We start from the raw sequence: 16,857 nt of genomic DNA on the forward strand, positions 1-16,857 counted from the left end.
AAAGCTCTTCTTGTGTTTTGCTCCTCATGTAAAAACAGAAATGGCACAAGCCAGCCCACATAAAGCACTTTCAAGCCATTTATGGCTCAAGCAGTGGTGACTCAGTCCACTGCATCAGATACTTGAATTTCAGATGCCACAAGTCTGTTTTTGCTTCAACATGCCAAACAGCTGTCCCTCCAGAAGTTAATGCAGTAGGAAATCAGCGCCTGCATCTGTCCCACACTATTTATGGTATCTGTTATTGTGATGGGAAGACCGTTTCCTGAATTGGTTTCCCCCCCCAGTGTGATACTGAGAAACAACACACTGCACAGATATATTTTTCAAGATAATCTTGCACATAAATATTTGCTGATTTGTTTGTTGTTGTTTTTAGTGTTGCACTCATAAAGCAAAAGTCCTAGGTGGGGAAAGGATAGCAGAAAACTAAAAAAATAAATAAAAAGTATCCCACTACAAAAATTAAAACGTAAGAAACTCCACTGAGCATTTTCAAATCGCATTTTGCCCTTGCTGAGCGGCTTGGGCTTCAGCAGCTGCTGTATGATACAAAGCTGTCACTACCGTGAATAAATAAGTAAACAGTGCTATAATGCAGCTGCCCCTAGTAACAGTATTAAGTTAAGATCTCGAGAAGTAACCAGTGGCTAAAACAGAAATGCATTCTGACTGCATAAAAATGCAGTTTATGTCACCAACTATTCTGCTCTGTGAGCTAGAAAGCATATGTGCCAACTGTGATGCTAGCCTCTATTTTTTTCTCTCTCTCCTTCAGAGCACAAGAAAAGATCTAATTCTCTGGTTTGTTATTCACATGAGTTCCTCTTCCTTCCCAGTGCAAGATCCAGAAGGGTGATTCACTCCTATCTTGCCTTTCTAGTGTGATGTGGGTTTTCTTACTATTGTTTAGTAAGTATTTAGCACTATTGTCCACCCTTCACCATAAAATGTAAACATACAATGGTTAATTTAATTAAAACAATTTACAATCAAAAGAATGTGAGAGTTCTTTAAATGAGAAAACAGCTATGGGGGGGGTTAATGTTTTAGGACAGCAAATTCAATGACAGCATCAATCTTATGCTGCTTTCAACCTGCTGTTAACAGCATTTCTTTATGCTCTTGCTCTTTCGTTTATTTTGTTTATTAATAAAATAAAAAACCAAAAAGAATAGGGTGCGTCCTAAAAGCATATACGCACTTTCTTTCTCTTCCAGATGTATTGAGAGCCATTCATAGGAACCAACTCCTAGGGGCCAAGGAAGCTTCAGCTCCCCAATAAAATAATTGAGGGGGCTGCCCCCCCCCAGTTGATGGGCATTGCCATTCAAATGGTATGTGGGCACCGTGCCATGTGATTGATTATGGGTTGGAGCTTACCTACCCCCACCCATATTTTATTCAGGTTGGCCCCCCTGCAGCCATTCCAGCAGGCTGCAGCAGAGGGATTGGTGAGCTAGTCAGGGCCACTCCATCAACCTGGATGGAAAAGATTGGCCACTCCTTAGCTCCTCTCCCAGAATTGTAACCCTCAGTCCTGTCTAAGAAATATTTATATAACTTTATGAAGAATTTAGTGCCTGGATCTGCTTATTTCCAGGTTCTTCGCCCATTCTTTTCTCCTGCTGCATACTGTTGATTTGATTGTCTTTGTATAGGTAAAGGACCCCTGACAGTTAAGTCCAGTCGCAGACGACTCTGGGGTTGCGGCACTCATCTCGCTTTACTGGCCGAGGGAGCTGACGTGTTTATCCGCATACAGTTTTTCTGGGTCATGTGGCCAGCATGACCAAGCCGCTTCTGGCGAAACCAGAGCAGTGCATGGAAATGCCATTTACCTTCCCGCTGGAGTGGTACCTATTTATCTACTTGCACTTTGACGTGCTTTTGAACTGCTAGGTTGGCAGGAGCAGGGACCGAACAATGGGAGCTCACCCTGTGGCAGGGATTCAAACCGCCGATCTTCTGATCAGCAAGCCCAAGAGGCTCAGTGGTTTAGACCACAGCGCCATCCATGTCCCAGAATCAGACCACTAACCCTGAAAATACCACAGTTCAAATGTACTTTCTTCCCTGCAGTGGTTTCATAAGTCTCAGCTGATATTCCCATTCTAATAGCTTCAAAAATAACATGCAGTGAGGGAAAAGACATTACCCATGACCCAGCGACATCCAAGCTGCCTTATCCAAGAGAAGAAAGGAAAGCTGGGAACAGTGTACAGAGCGTGCAGAAGCTGTCAGGAGGGACTTCACCCTTGACATCAACAACCAACCCAGCAGCCCAGCTTCCACAACCTATCCCTGCTTTGGCTCTGTAGGCTCCCTGACATGACCATGCTGGTGAGACATTGACTGCAAAGCTTCTCTTAAAGTAAAAGATGCCTCTTTGAAAAGGGCAGCTCTTCAGATGTGAAGCTGTCCATAGGCAAGCTTACACAGTCAGCTTCTCATGCTTTAGCAGAGATTCCACTTGGAATCCTAGAACAAAATAATGGCAAGCAGACAAGCAGAAGTAGTAAATTAGTACCTTCCAGCCAAGTTAGAAGCCTTGCAATCTCTCCCTTAACTCAGCTCTGCCTGCTGGGGGGAAAAACAAATCAATTCCGCCTTCGCTTCTTTAAGCTCCCCGAAGGAATTATAGCTCATGCATACACAAGTGCAAAAGGTCTTGTGTTGCACAAAGTTTAATCACAGAGTGGAATAATTTCAGGTTTACACATAGGCACTGGTCCAATAGCATTTAACAGTCATTGACAAGAGAGACTCCTGTTGCACCTGGAAGACTAAAACATATTGACATGGGGTTTCGTGGACTCAAGACGACTTCATCAGATGCATGGAATCATGCAAGCTGGCACACACACACAGGTACAGAGAAGCAAATATAGTGTGTGGGTCAAAACTAGGAAAGCACAAAATGCAAGATGTTTTTAAAAATGTGACACGCTTATTTCTACATCTGATGAAGTGGACTCAACCATAGTAGGTTGGTTGGTCTTACAATACTCTCATTGCAGGACAATGTAGAAGCATCCCTAGATTTGACATGAAAAGGGTTCACCTTTTACAGGCCCCCAATTTGGACACTCATGTTTTTTGAAAGCACTTGGTTTGAGTACCAACAAAAGGCTTGTGGATGCCCAAAGAACTCACCTTCATCACTTTGCCAACTACCTTTCTTTGTTCCAGGTTGAGAAACTAATCTTGGGGCCAGGGTAAACATCCCATGCTTTGAGCACGCCTGTGGGGGCAGCAGAGCATCTTTCTAAGGTAGGAAAAGAATTGAGGATTTCCATTTCCTTCAACTCTGGGATGAAAATGTTGCTATTTGCATCATTTGTGCCAGAAAGGAATGATTTAGGGATATTAGGGATGATGGGACTAGAGATGCTTCACTGGGCCTGGAGCACCAGCCGCTATCACCACTTGTACCCTCCCCACAGGTAAGGAACTGGGTCTTGGAGCAGAGGAAGTGGAGCCAAAACACTTCCCTCAAACACATTCAAACAAAGGCAATCACTTTTTCAGATGACCCTATTTGAATGTTCAGAACATCCCTCATTGCTGTTACACACTATAACACAGCTGGCTCTCCAATATTCATGTAGTACGCTTCAGTTTTAAGCAAAGTGTTTTAGACATTTGCAAAAAGCACTGTAGGGTAGGCTGGAATCTTCGTCCACAAGTGGAGAGGCTGAGGCCACAATAGCTTGGTCAAGGTAATCTAGTCAGCTTATGAATGAACTCGAGTTTCTATTAAAAGGTGAAGGACCCATAGACGGTTAAGTCTAGTCAAACTTGTCTATGGGGTGCAGTGCCCATCTTGCTTCAGGCCGAGGGAGCCAGCGTTTGTCCTCAGACAGCTTTCCAGGTCATGTGCCCAGCATGACTAAACCACTTCAGGTGCAACGGGACACCATGATGAGTCCCAGAGCACACAGAAACACTGTTTACCTTCCCGCCACAGCAGTACCTATTTATCCACTCCTGTTGGTATGCTTTCAAACTGATAGGTTGGCAGGAGCTGGGACAGAGCAACGGGAGCTCGCACTGTTGTGCGGATTCAAACTGCCGATCTTCTGATCGGCAAACCCAAGAGGTTTCAGTGGTTTAGACCACAGCGCCACCCACTCCGCTTCGAGTCTCTAATCAGCTCTATAGAGCCAAGGGTTCACAGAATTTCAGGGATGCATGCATGTGTGTCCAAACTTTCCCATTCTCTAAAATATCAGCGTCAGCTTTGAATGTGCAACATGAGTAGTTTTGGGAAAGTACTTGGAAAAATACTTTTAAAAAAGACAGAAACCTTCCATATACTGTACATTTTTATGGAAAGTAGAAAGTACCTACAAAGTTGTAGAATTATTAACCTTCAAGACAAATTGTCAAAACATTTGGACGCTAGTGATAAGGCATTCTAAGGTAAAGAAAAAAATTAAGTTGCGCAAAGGCCAATAAATTGACTCCCGTGTAAAGTGAACCCATCTTGATTCGCATCAGACTGTATTTCCAATAAGGTGGGGTTTTTTAGCACACAGATTTTGGTTCTAAAAGAAACTGCTCCCCCTTCCAACTCTTCCCACCCCACCCCCAAAAAAGGGAACAGGAATAAGGGTAGCCGTGGGTTGCTTTTTGATCAAATGAAAGCAGTTGCCCTTGAGGTATCAGTATGAACCTTGCTGCAATTGTGTGGTTTATGGTGCTACAGCAGTCAAGATGTGCTGCAGGGCTGCTAAATGTATGTAGTTGTCACGGTCATGCATTTCATTTCCCTCTGACCACACGGCTTACAAATATTCCCACTTCCCACATACACCATTGTGTGAAATATTTGCTAACCTGGGATAACACTTCATACATAAGATGAGGCTCACTCTAGTCTGCAAAAGCTTAAGCCCTAATAGATGTGTTAGTCTAAGGTGCTATGAGACTCACGGTTATTTTTGCTAACTTTGAGAAGCTCTCCAGGGTCCTTGTTTCATTGTGGTCCCCTCCCCCCCCCCAGCTATAATTCTACACACTTTGTGACATCTGCCATTGTTATAAATGAAAGTTTGCTTTTTCATTTGTGTTTCGAAATATATAATTCACAGCATGGTGAATATCTTATGCTGTCATTTTTCATCCTAAACCTCCACTGCTTTGTGGGACATCTTTGGGAGGAAAAAGCAACTAAGGAGTAAACCCTATACAAATCCAGAGTGAGGTCCTAAGATGGTTTGGATGGTGCCTTGTAGTCCTCCTTCCAGAAAGTCCTGCAGCCAAGCTGATGCTAAACATTTCTCTGCTTTCCTTTGGACCAGATCAATGAGGCCAAGAGGGGGGTATTGCCATCTGTGCAACCCAAACCCTCCATACACACTCCCCAGGGAGGTCACTGTGGTGGTGCTAATGCAAGCAGTTTGACTTCACCCCTGGAGGCACACCCCATTGTCTTTTGAGACACATGGATGCCAACTAACTAACCAACCAACCATTTTCAGGAAAGAGGACAATGAAGAACATACAACAAGTCCTCACACTTCTATCTAGGTCAGCATTATCTACTAACAGTGGTTCTCCAGGGCATATTCCCAGCCCTACCTGGAATCTCCAGTGGATCCAGATGTCCCCTATCCTGGTTTGTTTCCTGGGGTTTTCTTCTGCTTTAAAGAGAGCACCAGCCCTCTAAACTGGAGCATCAAGATGGTGGGCAGTCCATGCAACAGAAGCACAAAAGGCTGCCTTACAACAACTGAGACCCTCGGTCCATCCAGCTCAATTTCATTGCCTTTCACTGGCGCCAGATCTCCAGGGCTTCAGCCAGGAGACATTCCCAGCCCTACCTGAAGATGCTGAGGACTGAACTGGGACCTTCGACATGCAATGCAGATGCTCTGCAACTGTCCTATGGCCCTCCTCCTTCAATGAAACCTGATGCTTCCCCCAATTAAAACTAGATATTTTTAAGGGATGGTGGAAGTACAGAAGGTGTCTCTCTTACTCCAGTTGCTAATTTATAAAACCAAAACAGATGGATAGTTCTGATATAAGCTCTATTTTTAGCCAAACTCCTGCCACTCAAGGGGATTTCAGCTAGAGTTGTATCAATCTAGTTGATTTAAACACCCAGTTACTTCAGTGAACGAAAAAGAGAGCCTCCAAATAGAAGGTAAATACTTTTGCAGCCAAGGTCATTCCATTTAAAACTACTGTGTATTGTGAAGGTTGTGGTATACCTTGTAGATATTATAAGACCACACAGTATGTTTGATCTGATTACTTTTACTAACCATGCCCATCTATAGGGTGCCTCCTAACCTTTCTTCCGTGATGTCTGTGTAATAGGTTTTTTGTGTGCAAAGGGATACCAGCTGTATTCCACAGCCAAATTTAATGAGTGCTTCATGAATGTCTCGTTCTTGTTTTACAGATAGTTTGAGTTATGTTCAGAAATATGATTTTCAACTGCCTGCTCTAAATTTGCTGCTCCCCCCCCCTTTTCATTACTTTTTGCCACTCTGTTATGAGGATTTAGTTCACAAAACTGGAAGAAACCCTCTTTCGATAAATAAATAAAAAAAGGATAGGCCAGGAGGTGATCTCGGATGACTAACAGAGTATACATAGGCTATAGGGATGTGTTTTATTATTTATATTCTAAACCCAAGATTCTTCCTCCTTTATCTACAACACCTTAGTACGCCATGAAGCTATTTATATATAAATAAACAAACAGCTGAGAAAGTGAGGGCACCTTTGGCAATGGAAAGTAATAGGTCAGCTTTTTGGTTATAGCAAACATTTCAACAGCAACAACAAAAAATACCCACCCTTGTCTTAATTTGACACACCAGCAATTCTTGTTGCAGGAAAAACAGTCCTCGGTGGTGTATATAACCTTTACACTCGCAAAACTGTAAAACAAAAAGATGACAGGAGCAGGAGCTATAACTGCTGCCAGGAAAGAATATTTGAAACAGAGGAAGGTGGGCATTTGTTAGGTTGTTTTATTGATTTCCTTTTAAAATGAAATACACACCACCTCCGCTACATGAACCACAGCTTCTGACAAGCAGGACCAGCTTGAGACCTTTGGGTGTCAGTAGTTGGAATTCAAAATGGCACTCCACACAATAATTAACATGGGGCATAATCCATACTGTTTTCCTGCATGGATCCCATTGAAACTAAGCAGGATTCAGGTGCAAGGCACTGGATTCCACTCTTGCACAGCTCATAGGCTGTGAACGCCTCTTACTCTGCTACCCTTAATTTGAGAAGTTGATCTTCCCGAATTTCTATTTGCAAGTGACCTAATCTGGACCTCGTGGGCTCCTGTACAGATCAGAATTTAGCTGCCCCTCCACATTTCGCACACCTCCAAATATTACAATGACGTTTTTTGTCGTTTAAAAGACACATAAAAATGTGCATTTAGATACATATTTTGAAAGGATTCTTTAAAAAAAAATCACAGTTTAATGCAGAAATGGAATGGCGTTCAATTAGGGGTAAAAACATGTGAAAATAGCTAGATTTCATCCACTCTACCCTGGAAGTACCCACAAGCTGAAGGAGTCGCCTTGCCGTGCCTCATCATAGAAGCTGCCTCTGCTGATAAACAGAAGAGTAATGATGGCTTCACCCACCTTGGAGGGTTCAAATGTGTATGGAGAAAGCAACTTACCAACAGATTAGTTCTATGCTCCAGAGTACTCAGCTACACTTAGTCAGTTATATCATTGTAACTCCATTGTAAACACCAGATGGCGCTGTAGAGCAAAAAATTTGTATATGTGATTTTACATAGGGGTTTTTTCCCTTTTGTTACAATGATCTATTTTATGACTTATTTACAGCATTTATTTTCCTGTGTGCAGATCCAGCCACTGTTAGAAATGATCATCTACCCCACAAGTGCAATGTGCTCCTTCCAGTCAAAAGCAGCCATGTGAAATTTTCTGTTTCTAAACACCCATCTGCTTCGCCAAGACAGATTATATCTACCTTTATGTGTCAGTAATGGCAAAGCCCCCCCCACACACACACACATACACACCCATGTAGTTCTCAACAGTACAGAGAAGAGGAAAGGCCTCCTGGGAGTCAAAACTCCAGTGTGTTTGGCAGAGAATATGAAAAGAAAGCTTGGGTGAAAAAGATTTTGCTCTGTAGCAAGAGGTGGGTAATGTGACCAACATCCAAGTTCACAGAATGCATTGTGGGAGATCACAACCAGGAGATTTGTCCAGATTATGCAGACTTGGTCTGCCTTGAGTGGGAACAGAGGAGACAAGTGTCCAAAATGTGTGTGCCAAGGAAGCCTGGCCAAACAGCACTACATACAGTCTTGAAAGGATCAGGAGAAACTGGCCAGCCTATGGCTATGAAGAGAGTGCTGCGTGCAGAACAATCCGTATAGGCTGCAGAATTGGAGAAGAAAGGAATTAAGTGGTAGTGAGAGGTTATCAATATCTGTAAGCCACCTGCTGTTGGTTTCTATTTCCCTCACTGAGCAGCAAAATGCTTCTCACAAGACAATTGTTTCCATTCCACAGTCAGAGTTACTGTTGGGTTCCCACGGGAATGGGAGACTGGATGTGACGTACACTGGTTTCCTGTTTTTCAGTGTTCTCTCAGTTTCTTTGTGTCGAGAGGAGTTGCTTCTCTGCTCTCACAGAGGCAGGATGGATGTTTGTATTCTCTCAGCATAGAGTGTAAATAAAAGTTAGCATGTAGCACAATACCTGCTTATCCTTTTTGTTTCTGCTGACTGGAATTCTGCTCTGCTGGGCTCAAAGCAAGATGAGCCGTAGTGTCAGCTTCAGATGGGCCGGAGCTGGCCAAACAAACTAACACCTGCCCCATTCTACACATGGGTGCAGGTCTGCCCCTGTTTGGTGATGCAGGGAGCAAGCCATGGGGCATGACGGCAGACCGAATTTGACCAAACCTGCTGATGAGCCAGAGATTTCTCCCAGCAATGCTTACAAGTCAGACAAGACATGGGACAACCCAGTGATCCAATTATGACCAAAGTAGGATTCCTACCATATTCTTTCTTTCTTTCTTTTTTCCATTGGCGAAGTTTCAGATTATTAAGTATGACCTCTAGTGGGTCTCCTGTGGTTCAATATCATGTTTTATTTATATTGGCCATTGACAGTCCTGTCTAGTCAGCAGCAGAACCATCCAATCTTAGGTAGCCATCTTATATGGACAGCAGATGATGCTCTAAGGCACGCCAGTTATCTGGTTGCCCAAGAAAGTTTATTTCTGTTCATTTAGATTTTTTCCCCTTTCTTCCTCTGAATTCTGAACTAGAGGAGATGATTTTCTTCTATAGGAGCCAGGCCTAGAAACAGAACTTTAAGAAGCATTCTGCAGCTAACAATGTACATAAAAGGACCTAAAAAACAAGTCATTCTTTACAAAGGTATATTGATTTTCAATAAAACCATTTGCAAATTGTTGCCTTGGCTCCAAATAACTGCCACTACTGATTTAGTGACAGTGCATCTCTTTCTAATAGTATTGTATGTTGTTGTTGTTGTTGTTAAAAAAATACTTATGCTGCAGATAGAAAAACATGCAAATGAAAAAGAACAATAACAGAATTCTTGTTGTTTTTAAAAACCTGCTAGTATTAACCCATTACCAGACAGCTTACAGGCCCCAAAATAGGTTCATTTTGAAACACAAGAGATGCTTATAGAGGCTTTTCATTGTAGTAGCTGAAGACAGGAACTCTGGGAAAACCACTTCCTGATTCACATGATACACACCATAAGACAGGCATGGGCAAACACGGCCCTCCAGATGTCTTGGGACTACAACTCCCATCATCCCTAGCTAACAGGACCAGCGGTCAGGGATGATGCGAACTGTAGTCTCAAAACATCTGGAGGGCTGAGTTTACATGTGCCTGCCATAGGACCTCATGTGGACTAGAAAGGTGTCATAAGAAAAAGGAAGTTGTGCAGATTAATTAACGCAATTCAGCTGCCTATAGGCCGAGCCAAATTTCACCAACCTTCTTGACCCAACAAGCTAGAAACTGTCGGTTCCAAAGGTAACAAATTAATCAGTTCAAAGGTTACATACTTCTAAAAATAAATTACATAGAAGAAGTAAATTGGAAGTATCTATTTGGCAATAGATCTATGCTTCCGCATGGGAAATGGTACAAAAATAATTACGTTCAGAATCAAAAATGCAAGAAATGTAGCCTCAGTGAGGATAAGGGCTTCTGGAGTGATGGGTGTGATTGTCATGCATACATTGGTTATGCTGAACCGTCATATTAAATAGGCAGGAGACCTACTGAACTCACAGGTCACCTAGCAATAAAAATGAACCAGGGACTCAAAGGTCATGACCACCACTAGATTGCTGCTTTAACAACTCGATTATATTATCTCTCTACATCCTTATAGGTAGGGGTAACTAAAAGGCTGAGCATTTCAGGGTAAAACGAGATGCAACCACCATATTTACTGTATTTAAGAATATATCTGCCCCAGGTATTGGAGGCTGGGGGTCTGATTTTAACATCAAAAGCTACAAGTGTATAGTTCAGAGATGGGGAACATGCAACCTTCCAAATATCATTGGATTTCAACTGCCATCATTCCTGGCACTGGCTGTAGAGAATCAAACAACAGGGACAGCATAGATTCCCCACATCTGCAACAATCTATCTCCAAATGTCTTCCCCATTTCACCCCACAGTGCAGCTTTGCTTCTCTTTTTAGATGTTTTCACTTTGCTATCTTTGTACACCTCTGTGGGCTCCTCCAGAGGAAGGGCAGTACAGAACAAATAAATAAATCCGGAGAAAAGAGTCTTAGGCGAAGGACACGTGGAATAAGACTGGGCAGTTCAGCTCTCTCACTTGTGCACCCATTTTGATTATCAATTCACATGTACTCCACTCTCGGTTTACGCTTGGTCAGATCAGTCACAAATGCAGCTGCCTAGATCCATGTCTGATTTGACCTTCAGACGATCAAACATGTGGATGAACCCTTGGCAGAGAAATCAGCTGCAACCCAGAATTCTTCCAGAGCGTGGAAGCTTGCAACTGAGGCCTGGCTAGGCCTACAAAAGCACAAACCATTGAGTTCCTTCACCTCAAGCTCTGCCTATGCACCAAGCCTCTGAATTATTTAAATAAGAATTCAAAACAAAAACACCAGAGACACACACGGCTTCGGAGAACAAGCATTCTTCACTCTAGATAAATCCAATTCTTTCCCACAAACACCATCTGCACAAGATAATTCAAACGCCATAGCCTCAAACACAAACTGCTCAGTTCTCACTCTAGAGAATTCAGATTCCCCTAGACACATAAAACTCCCTAAAAATTAGAGCCCTAGATACCTCCAACCACACGAAAGAGAGGGCGATTCAGAGCATTCTGCCTTATCTGTTTCCATTTTTGTGCTTCTTCTACGGTCAGTAATGGATAAATCTGCCAGAGTTATCGCATTCTGTGGCATTAGCAACACTGGAGGAACATGACAAAATAAGTTATCAAGCTGTTAATGAAGGAAAGAGTGCGTGGATGTTGATGGTCCAGTATTGTGAAGCCGTCATTGTGCACATGAACTGCACATTGTACCCAGGAACAATGCCTTTGCAAAGCTCCAGAACACTAACATGCAGATAAACCTGCCCCATATAATCTCCGGCAGTGATGCACAGGTTCCACACCTGCTGGCTAGAAATTCTGAACAGAATGCCAGGCAGGTGTTACAGGTTGCCACCTTGCCTTCACAGCTCCAGTTGTAACGGAGCAGACTGGATTTCACATGACATGGCCCATGGGTGTTCTACATCTACGATGAACTGTGAACATTATTTCTGCCACGGCATACATATCTGATGCTGCGAAAACATTAGTTGGGTCAAGTGGAATTTCACGCTTGAGATGTCGTGCAATTAGATGTGGTCCAAACTCAGAAAACAGATTGCTTTTCTGCATCGCCTCTGGAGATTTAAATTCCTTGCTTAATGGATAAACAGTTAAGAGAGTCGCTCCTTGTTCTTAAGCCTTTGTCTCGTCTTTGTGCTGATCTTCAGATTTTTCAAACAGTGTGGTGATTAAAATGGGGGGTTGCATGCTGCTTCTGCAAGTTCTTGAACTACTGCAGGGATGGCCCACAACTTGTGAGTTTGTGGGGGCTATTGTATTCTTCAGATGCTAATGCATGAGACAATCTGACTCCCTCATAAGGGGAGGACCATAATTCTGTGGCAGAACATCTGTTTTGAATGGAGAAGGTCCCAGGTTCAATCCCTAGCAACTTCAGGTAGGGCTGGGAGACAACCTGGTCTGAAACCCTGGAGAACCACTGTCAGGGAACATAGATAATAGTAAGCTACAGTGGTACCTCAGGTTAAGAACTTAATTCGTTCTGGAGATCCATTCTGAACCTGAAACTGTTCTTAACCTGAAGCACCACTTTAGCTAATGGGGCCTCCTGCTGCCGCTGCATTATTTCTGTTCTCATCCTGAAGCAAAGTTCTGTAACCTGAGGTACCACTGTATATGAATCGGTGGTCCAACTCAATGTAAGACAGCTTCCTACGTTCCTAAATTCCTATACAGTGGTACCTCGGGTTACAGACGCTTCAGGTTATGGACGCTTCAGGTTACAGACTCCGCTAACCCAGAAATTGTACCCCGGGTTAAGAACTTTGCTTCAGGATGAGAACAGAAATCGTGTGGTGGTGGCGCGGTGGCAGCGGGAGGCCCCATTAGCTAAAGTGGTACCTCAGGTTAAGAACAGTTTCAGGTTCAGAACGGACCTCCAGAATGAATTAAGTTCGTAATACCACTGTATTCCTATGTTTTTCTGGAACACAGAAAAAATAGTAATACAAAATAAACACAGGTTCATTGCTCAATTTCATTACATAACTGAGGAAACCAGGACTGTATTGTATAATAATTACAGTGTTGAACTAGGGCATGAGAGATCCAGGTTCAAATTCCTTTTCAGCCATGAAGCTCACAGAATGATCTTGCACCAGTCTCACACACACACACACACTCACTCTCAGGCTTTCCTACCTCGCAGGATCATTGTGGGGATAAAATGGGGACCACCACGCATGCAGCTTTGGGCTCCATGGTGGAAAGGTAGGGTGTTGATGTAATAAGGGCATAAACAACCGTCCCTAAATAAAAATGAGATAGGGTCACTGGAGAGCTGATTGGCCCACTTTAGGGGGGTGGATCTGGACTGCCACAGGCCACCCATGAGTTAATGGAATAACGCTGATAAAGGCTACTGCTGCCTCTTAATGTTAAGTTTGAGGATAAACAGCAACAAAGGATACATCGTACCTGATGCAAGACGAACACTGAAATGTCAATGATGGCCATAAAACAGCCTATTAACATAAATAAACTTGACGAAAATTGGATATCATTATGTTGTTTGTCACCTCCTGCTCGACCCACATTATACAATACAATGAAACTCCCGATACACAATCAATAATAATAGTTAGCACTCGGTGGGTACTTTGCATGTTCAAATTGCCGTACGAACATCAACTAATCAATCAAATGATAGCAACACACTAAGGACTGGATTCCAAGGCATAAGCATTACTGAATTGGGGGACGGGGGAGGAAGTCTGGCAAATGCCTGACAGCATCCTGTATCAAATGATTTGGTGAAAAGTGAGGGGAATATTGCAATTGGCTGCTCAGTATAGCTTAGCCTGTGGGCGTGGGAAGCATCCTCCAGCTTGGAAAGGGTTAGTTATTAAAGTGTAGTCTGGGTCAGGACACAAGAACTAACATCAAACCAAGAAGAACGTCTGAAAGGAGGCCATGTTGGGGCAGGGCTCCCTCTCCTCAGCTTTGAAGCAGCAGGAGAGGTGCACTTCCAGCTCCTCTTACTGCACCAACTGCTCATGAGGCTCAGCAGCCAATCGTAGAATTGTAGAGCTGAGGATCCTCTACAATGCAGGAATATGCAGCTGTCTCATATGGGGATCGAACCTGCAACCTTGGAATTATCAGCACCATGCTCTAACTAAGCTATTTCATGAGTAAATGAGGGGACGCAGCTGAGGAGTGAACTGGAGGAAGAGCTTCCTCTCTCTGGTCTGCTCCCCCAGCTATAAAAGCCAGTTGCTCAGACCTCAGTTGACATTGGATCCCCTCCCCTTTCCCTCCCTTGTTACTGTCGGTTAAGTTCACAGACTGGGAGTACATCAGTTGCTGTATTCAGGGCCAGGGAGGAATTATCCATGCAGACTACAGTGGTACCTCTGGATGTGAACGGGATCCATTCCGGAGCCCCGTTCGCATCCTGAAGCACATGCAACCCGCGTCTGCATGTGCACGGGTCGTAATTCGTCACTTCCGTGCATGCGCGTGACGTCATTTTGAGCGTCTGGGCATGCGCGAGCGGCGAAAGCCGGAAGTAACGCGCCCTGTTACTTCTGGGTCGCCGCAGAGCACAACCCGAAAATATTCATCCCGAAACTACTTCAACCCGAGGTATGACTGTAGCTGGGCCTGTCTGCACGGTTTTACCTGCCTCATAGCAATCATCACAGCTTACTGGCAGATAAGGCATTGGGTTGGATCCTTAGTCCAGGAAGCGTGGAAGTGGCTCCCCCACCCTGCTGTCATGGGGTATTTCCTTCAGGGAGCCTGGGGGGGGTGCTTCATATCCAGACACCCAGCTCTGGGGCTGATAGGCCTTAATGCCCCCTACCACTGACCATGGTGGGTGAGCTTGGTCAGCCTCTACCTACCAGCAACCAGCTGTTCGGCTGGTTTCAGGATACGCACAAAATCTGCCGACATCTGTCATCAATAAAAGTTGTGTCCTGATTGAATCCCAATAGTGCTGTCCTGGGTCTTTATTTTCTTTATGGCACATCCCCGTTGGCTCCCGTGCACCTGGGTCCACAAATTTTATTCTGAACAACTTTCTTTCTCTCCATGCTTGTTACGTTTGTTTTTCTATACACCTCCTCTGCAAAGTACAACTAGCTGTTTCACACAGCTTTTGATTAAAAGTTTCTGCCCAAATATGCACTCTCTTTGCTGCTCATCACTGTGGGAATTAATCAAAGGCACCCTCATCCTCCCTTCCCAAAGGGCAAGACTGTGTGTAGATTCACCCATGGAAAACGACAGAGGAACCCAGCCTGAAAACATTCGAAGTCCTTGTTCATCATAGGGATGGAGGGATTTGGAAATGGCTTCCGTATCCTGCGGGGTGTTTGATTTCCTTCATTGTGGTAGGAAATATATTTCTTCCCCCTCTCCAGTATATGAAGTGAACCTCCTTCTGAAGCCCTGAAAGAGCTATGTCTGTTTGTACCATGAACCTGAACTCTTTGCAATAGAGGATAGGAGGAGGAAGAGAGAGCCATAAAGCTTGCTTAAATTCCAGGGATCCCAGGTGTATATTGATGCTGAAAGAATGGAAGCAGATGTCTTGTCTTCAAATCTGAAATGTGATAATAAAAGCATCCTTGGGGGACAAAATGACACTGAGCAAGTCTTGCATTCTGCCTCCAACCTGTAGTTTAGAATGCTTTTTAATAAGTCATAAAACTATGTTTAGGAGACTAACTTTCCCCCATTTCCACAGAAATTTATGGGCATTATTTTTTGCTTTTTGAATGCAAACATTCCACTTGACAAGCTTAATGCTAAAACTTTGGGGGTTGTTGTTGGTTTTTTAGGATACATTTCTCCATCTGTTTGATCTCGCTGTAGCATAGATGTGCTGCAGAATCTAATCCTGTCAATGCAAGGAACCCTGATTAGAAAGGTGGCAGTGTTTTCAGTCTCGACTGAAACCAGGATCACAAGGTGGGACTTGACTAGTCCCAAAACCTGATGCATCCTTTCCTCTTTCGTAGATGTACACAGAGGCATGAAAAAGACTTCACCCCCAAATTTAAATTTAAATCAAACCCTAGAGCAAAACTAGTTGTTGCTAATGACACGAGCTTCGGACCATAGCTCCATAGCAGAGCACATGCTCTGCATGCAGACGTTCTCAAGATCATCCTCTTGCAACTCCAGAGGTATGACTAAGGAAAACGACCGCCTGAAACCCTGGAGGACCACTACCTGTCAGTGTACTGAGCCAGATAATCCCATACAGTAATGCAGTTGTGTATATTCAGACTGGTGTTAGGAGAAGGAAGAGACAGATAAAGCAGCAGGTAATCTCACGAAACCTGCATAGAAAGATGGCATTGCTGTTTCCTGCACCTGTAAGCATCTTTTTCCCCACAAGTGGTAACAGGACGCAGGTGGCCAAAGCATCCTCATCTTGTGGCTTTCACTTGCTTACCTTTGCTGGTAAAGAAACCCAGGCTGAGAAGGTGGGAAAGCAGACTTAGAAATATGGAACGCGATAGATTTCAAGGGCGGGGGGGGGGGGGGACACACCTTATATTTGGTTTTTTAAAAAAGATTAAAATCAGTTCAGTGCTAATATTTCATATGTTCAGATTTATGTTTTAATATTCCAGGACTGCTGCTTCATTGTTTGGTACCACAGCTTTACCAGCAGAATGTGTGGCAGATGGTTTGCATTTGCATTCGCCTTCTGGAAAAGGAATCCGCTTCTACCAACATAAGCTGCAAGTTTTTCTTTTCAAGTTTACAAGGAAATGGTCAGGATGGCATTACAAAAAAGAAAGGAAAAAGCTTCACTCTCTCAGACTCCCTGTTCTGTAGAGAAGGAACTACACCCACCCAAACTATGTTGTCATCCGCATGTACATTTAGTTCCCAAAGTGTTTGTTTAAAATTATTTAGCTATTTCATTATGCACAAAGACTTTTAAAAGACCTTTCTTTCTGCCCTTCTGA

At 43.6% G+C, this 16,857-nt stretch overlaps 1 long non-coding RNA gene across 1 annotated transcript in view; it reads left to right on the plus strand.

Annotated features, from left to right (window-relative positions):
• Positions 1–12,737: 12,737 nt before the first annotated feature.
• The window catches only part of LOC307219021, a 198,083-nt gene continuing 193,963 nt past the window's right edge, over positions 12,738–16,857 (plus strand). Inside the window, exon 1 of the long non-coding RNA XR_013840266.1 lies at positions 12,738–12,788. This is a non-coding gene — a long non-coding RNA (uncharacterized lncRNA). The remainder of the gene's footprint in view (positions 12,789–16,857) is intronic.

Source organism: Podarcis cretensis, assembly GCF_951804945.1.
Source record: "Podarcis cretensis genome assembly, chromosome: 6".
Classification (NCBI taxonomy): domain Eukaryota; kingdom Metazoa; phylum Chordata; class Lepidosauria; order Squamata; family Lacertidae; genus Podarcis; species Podarcis cretensis.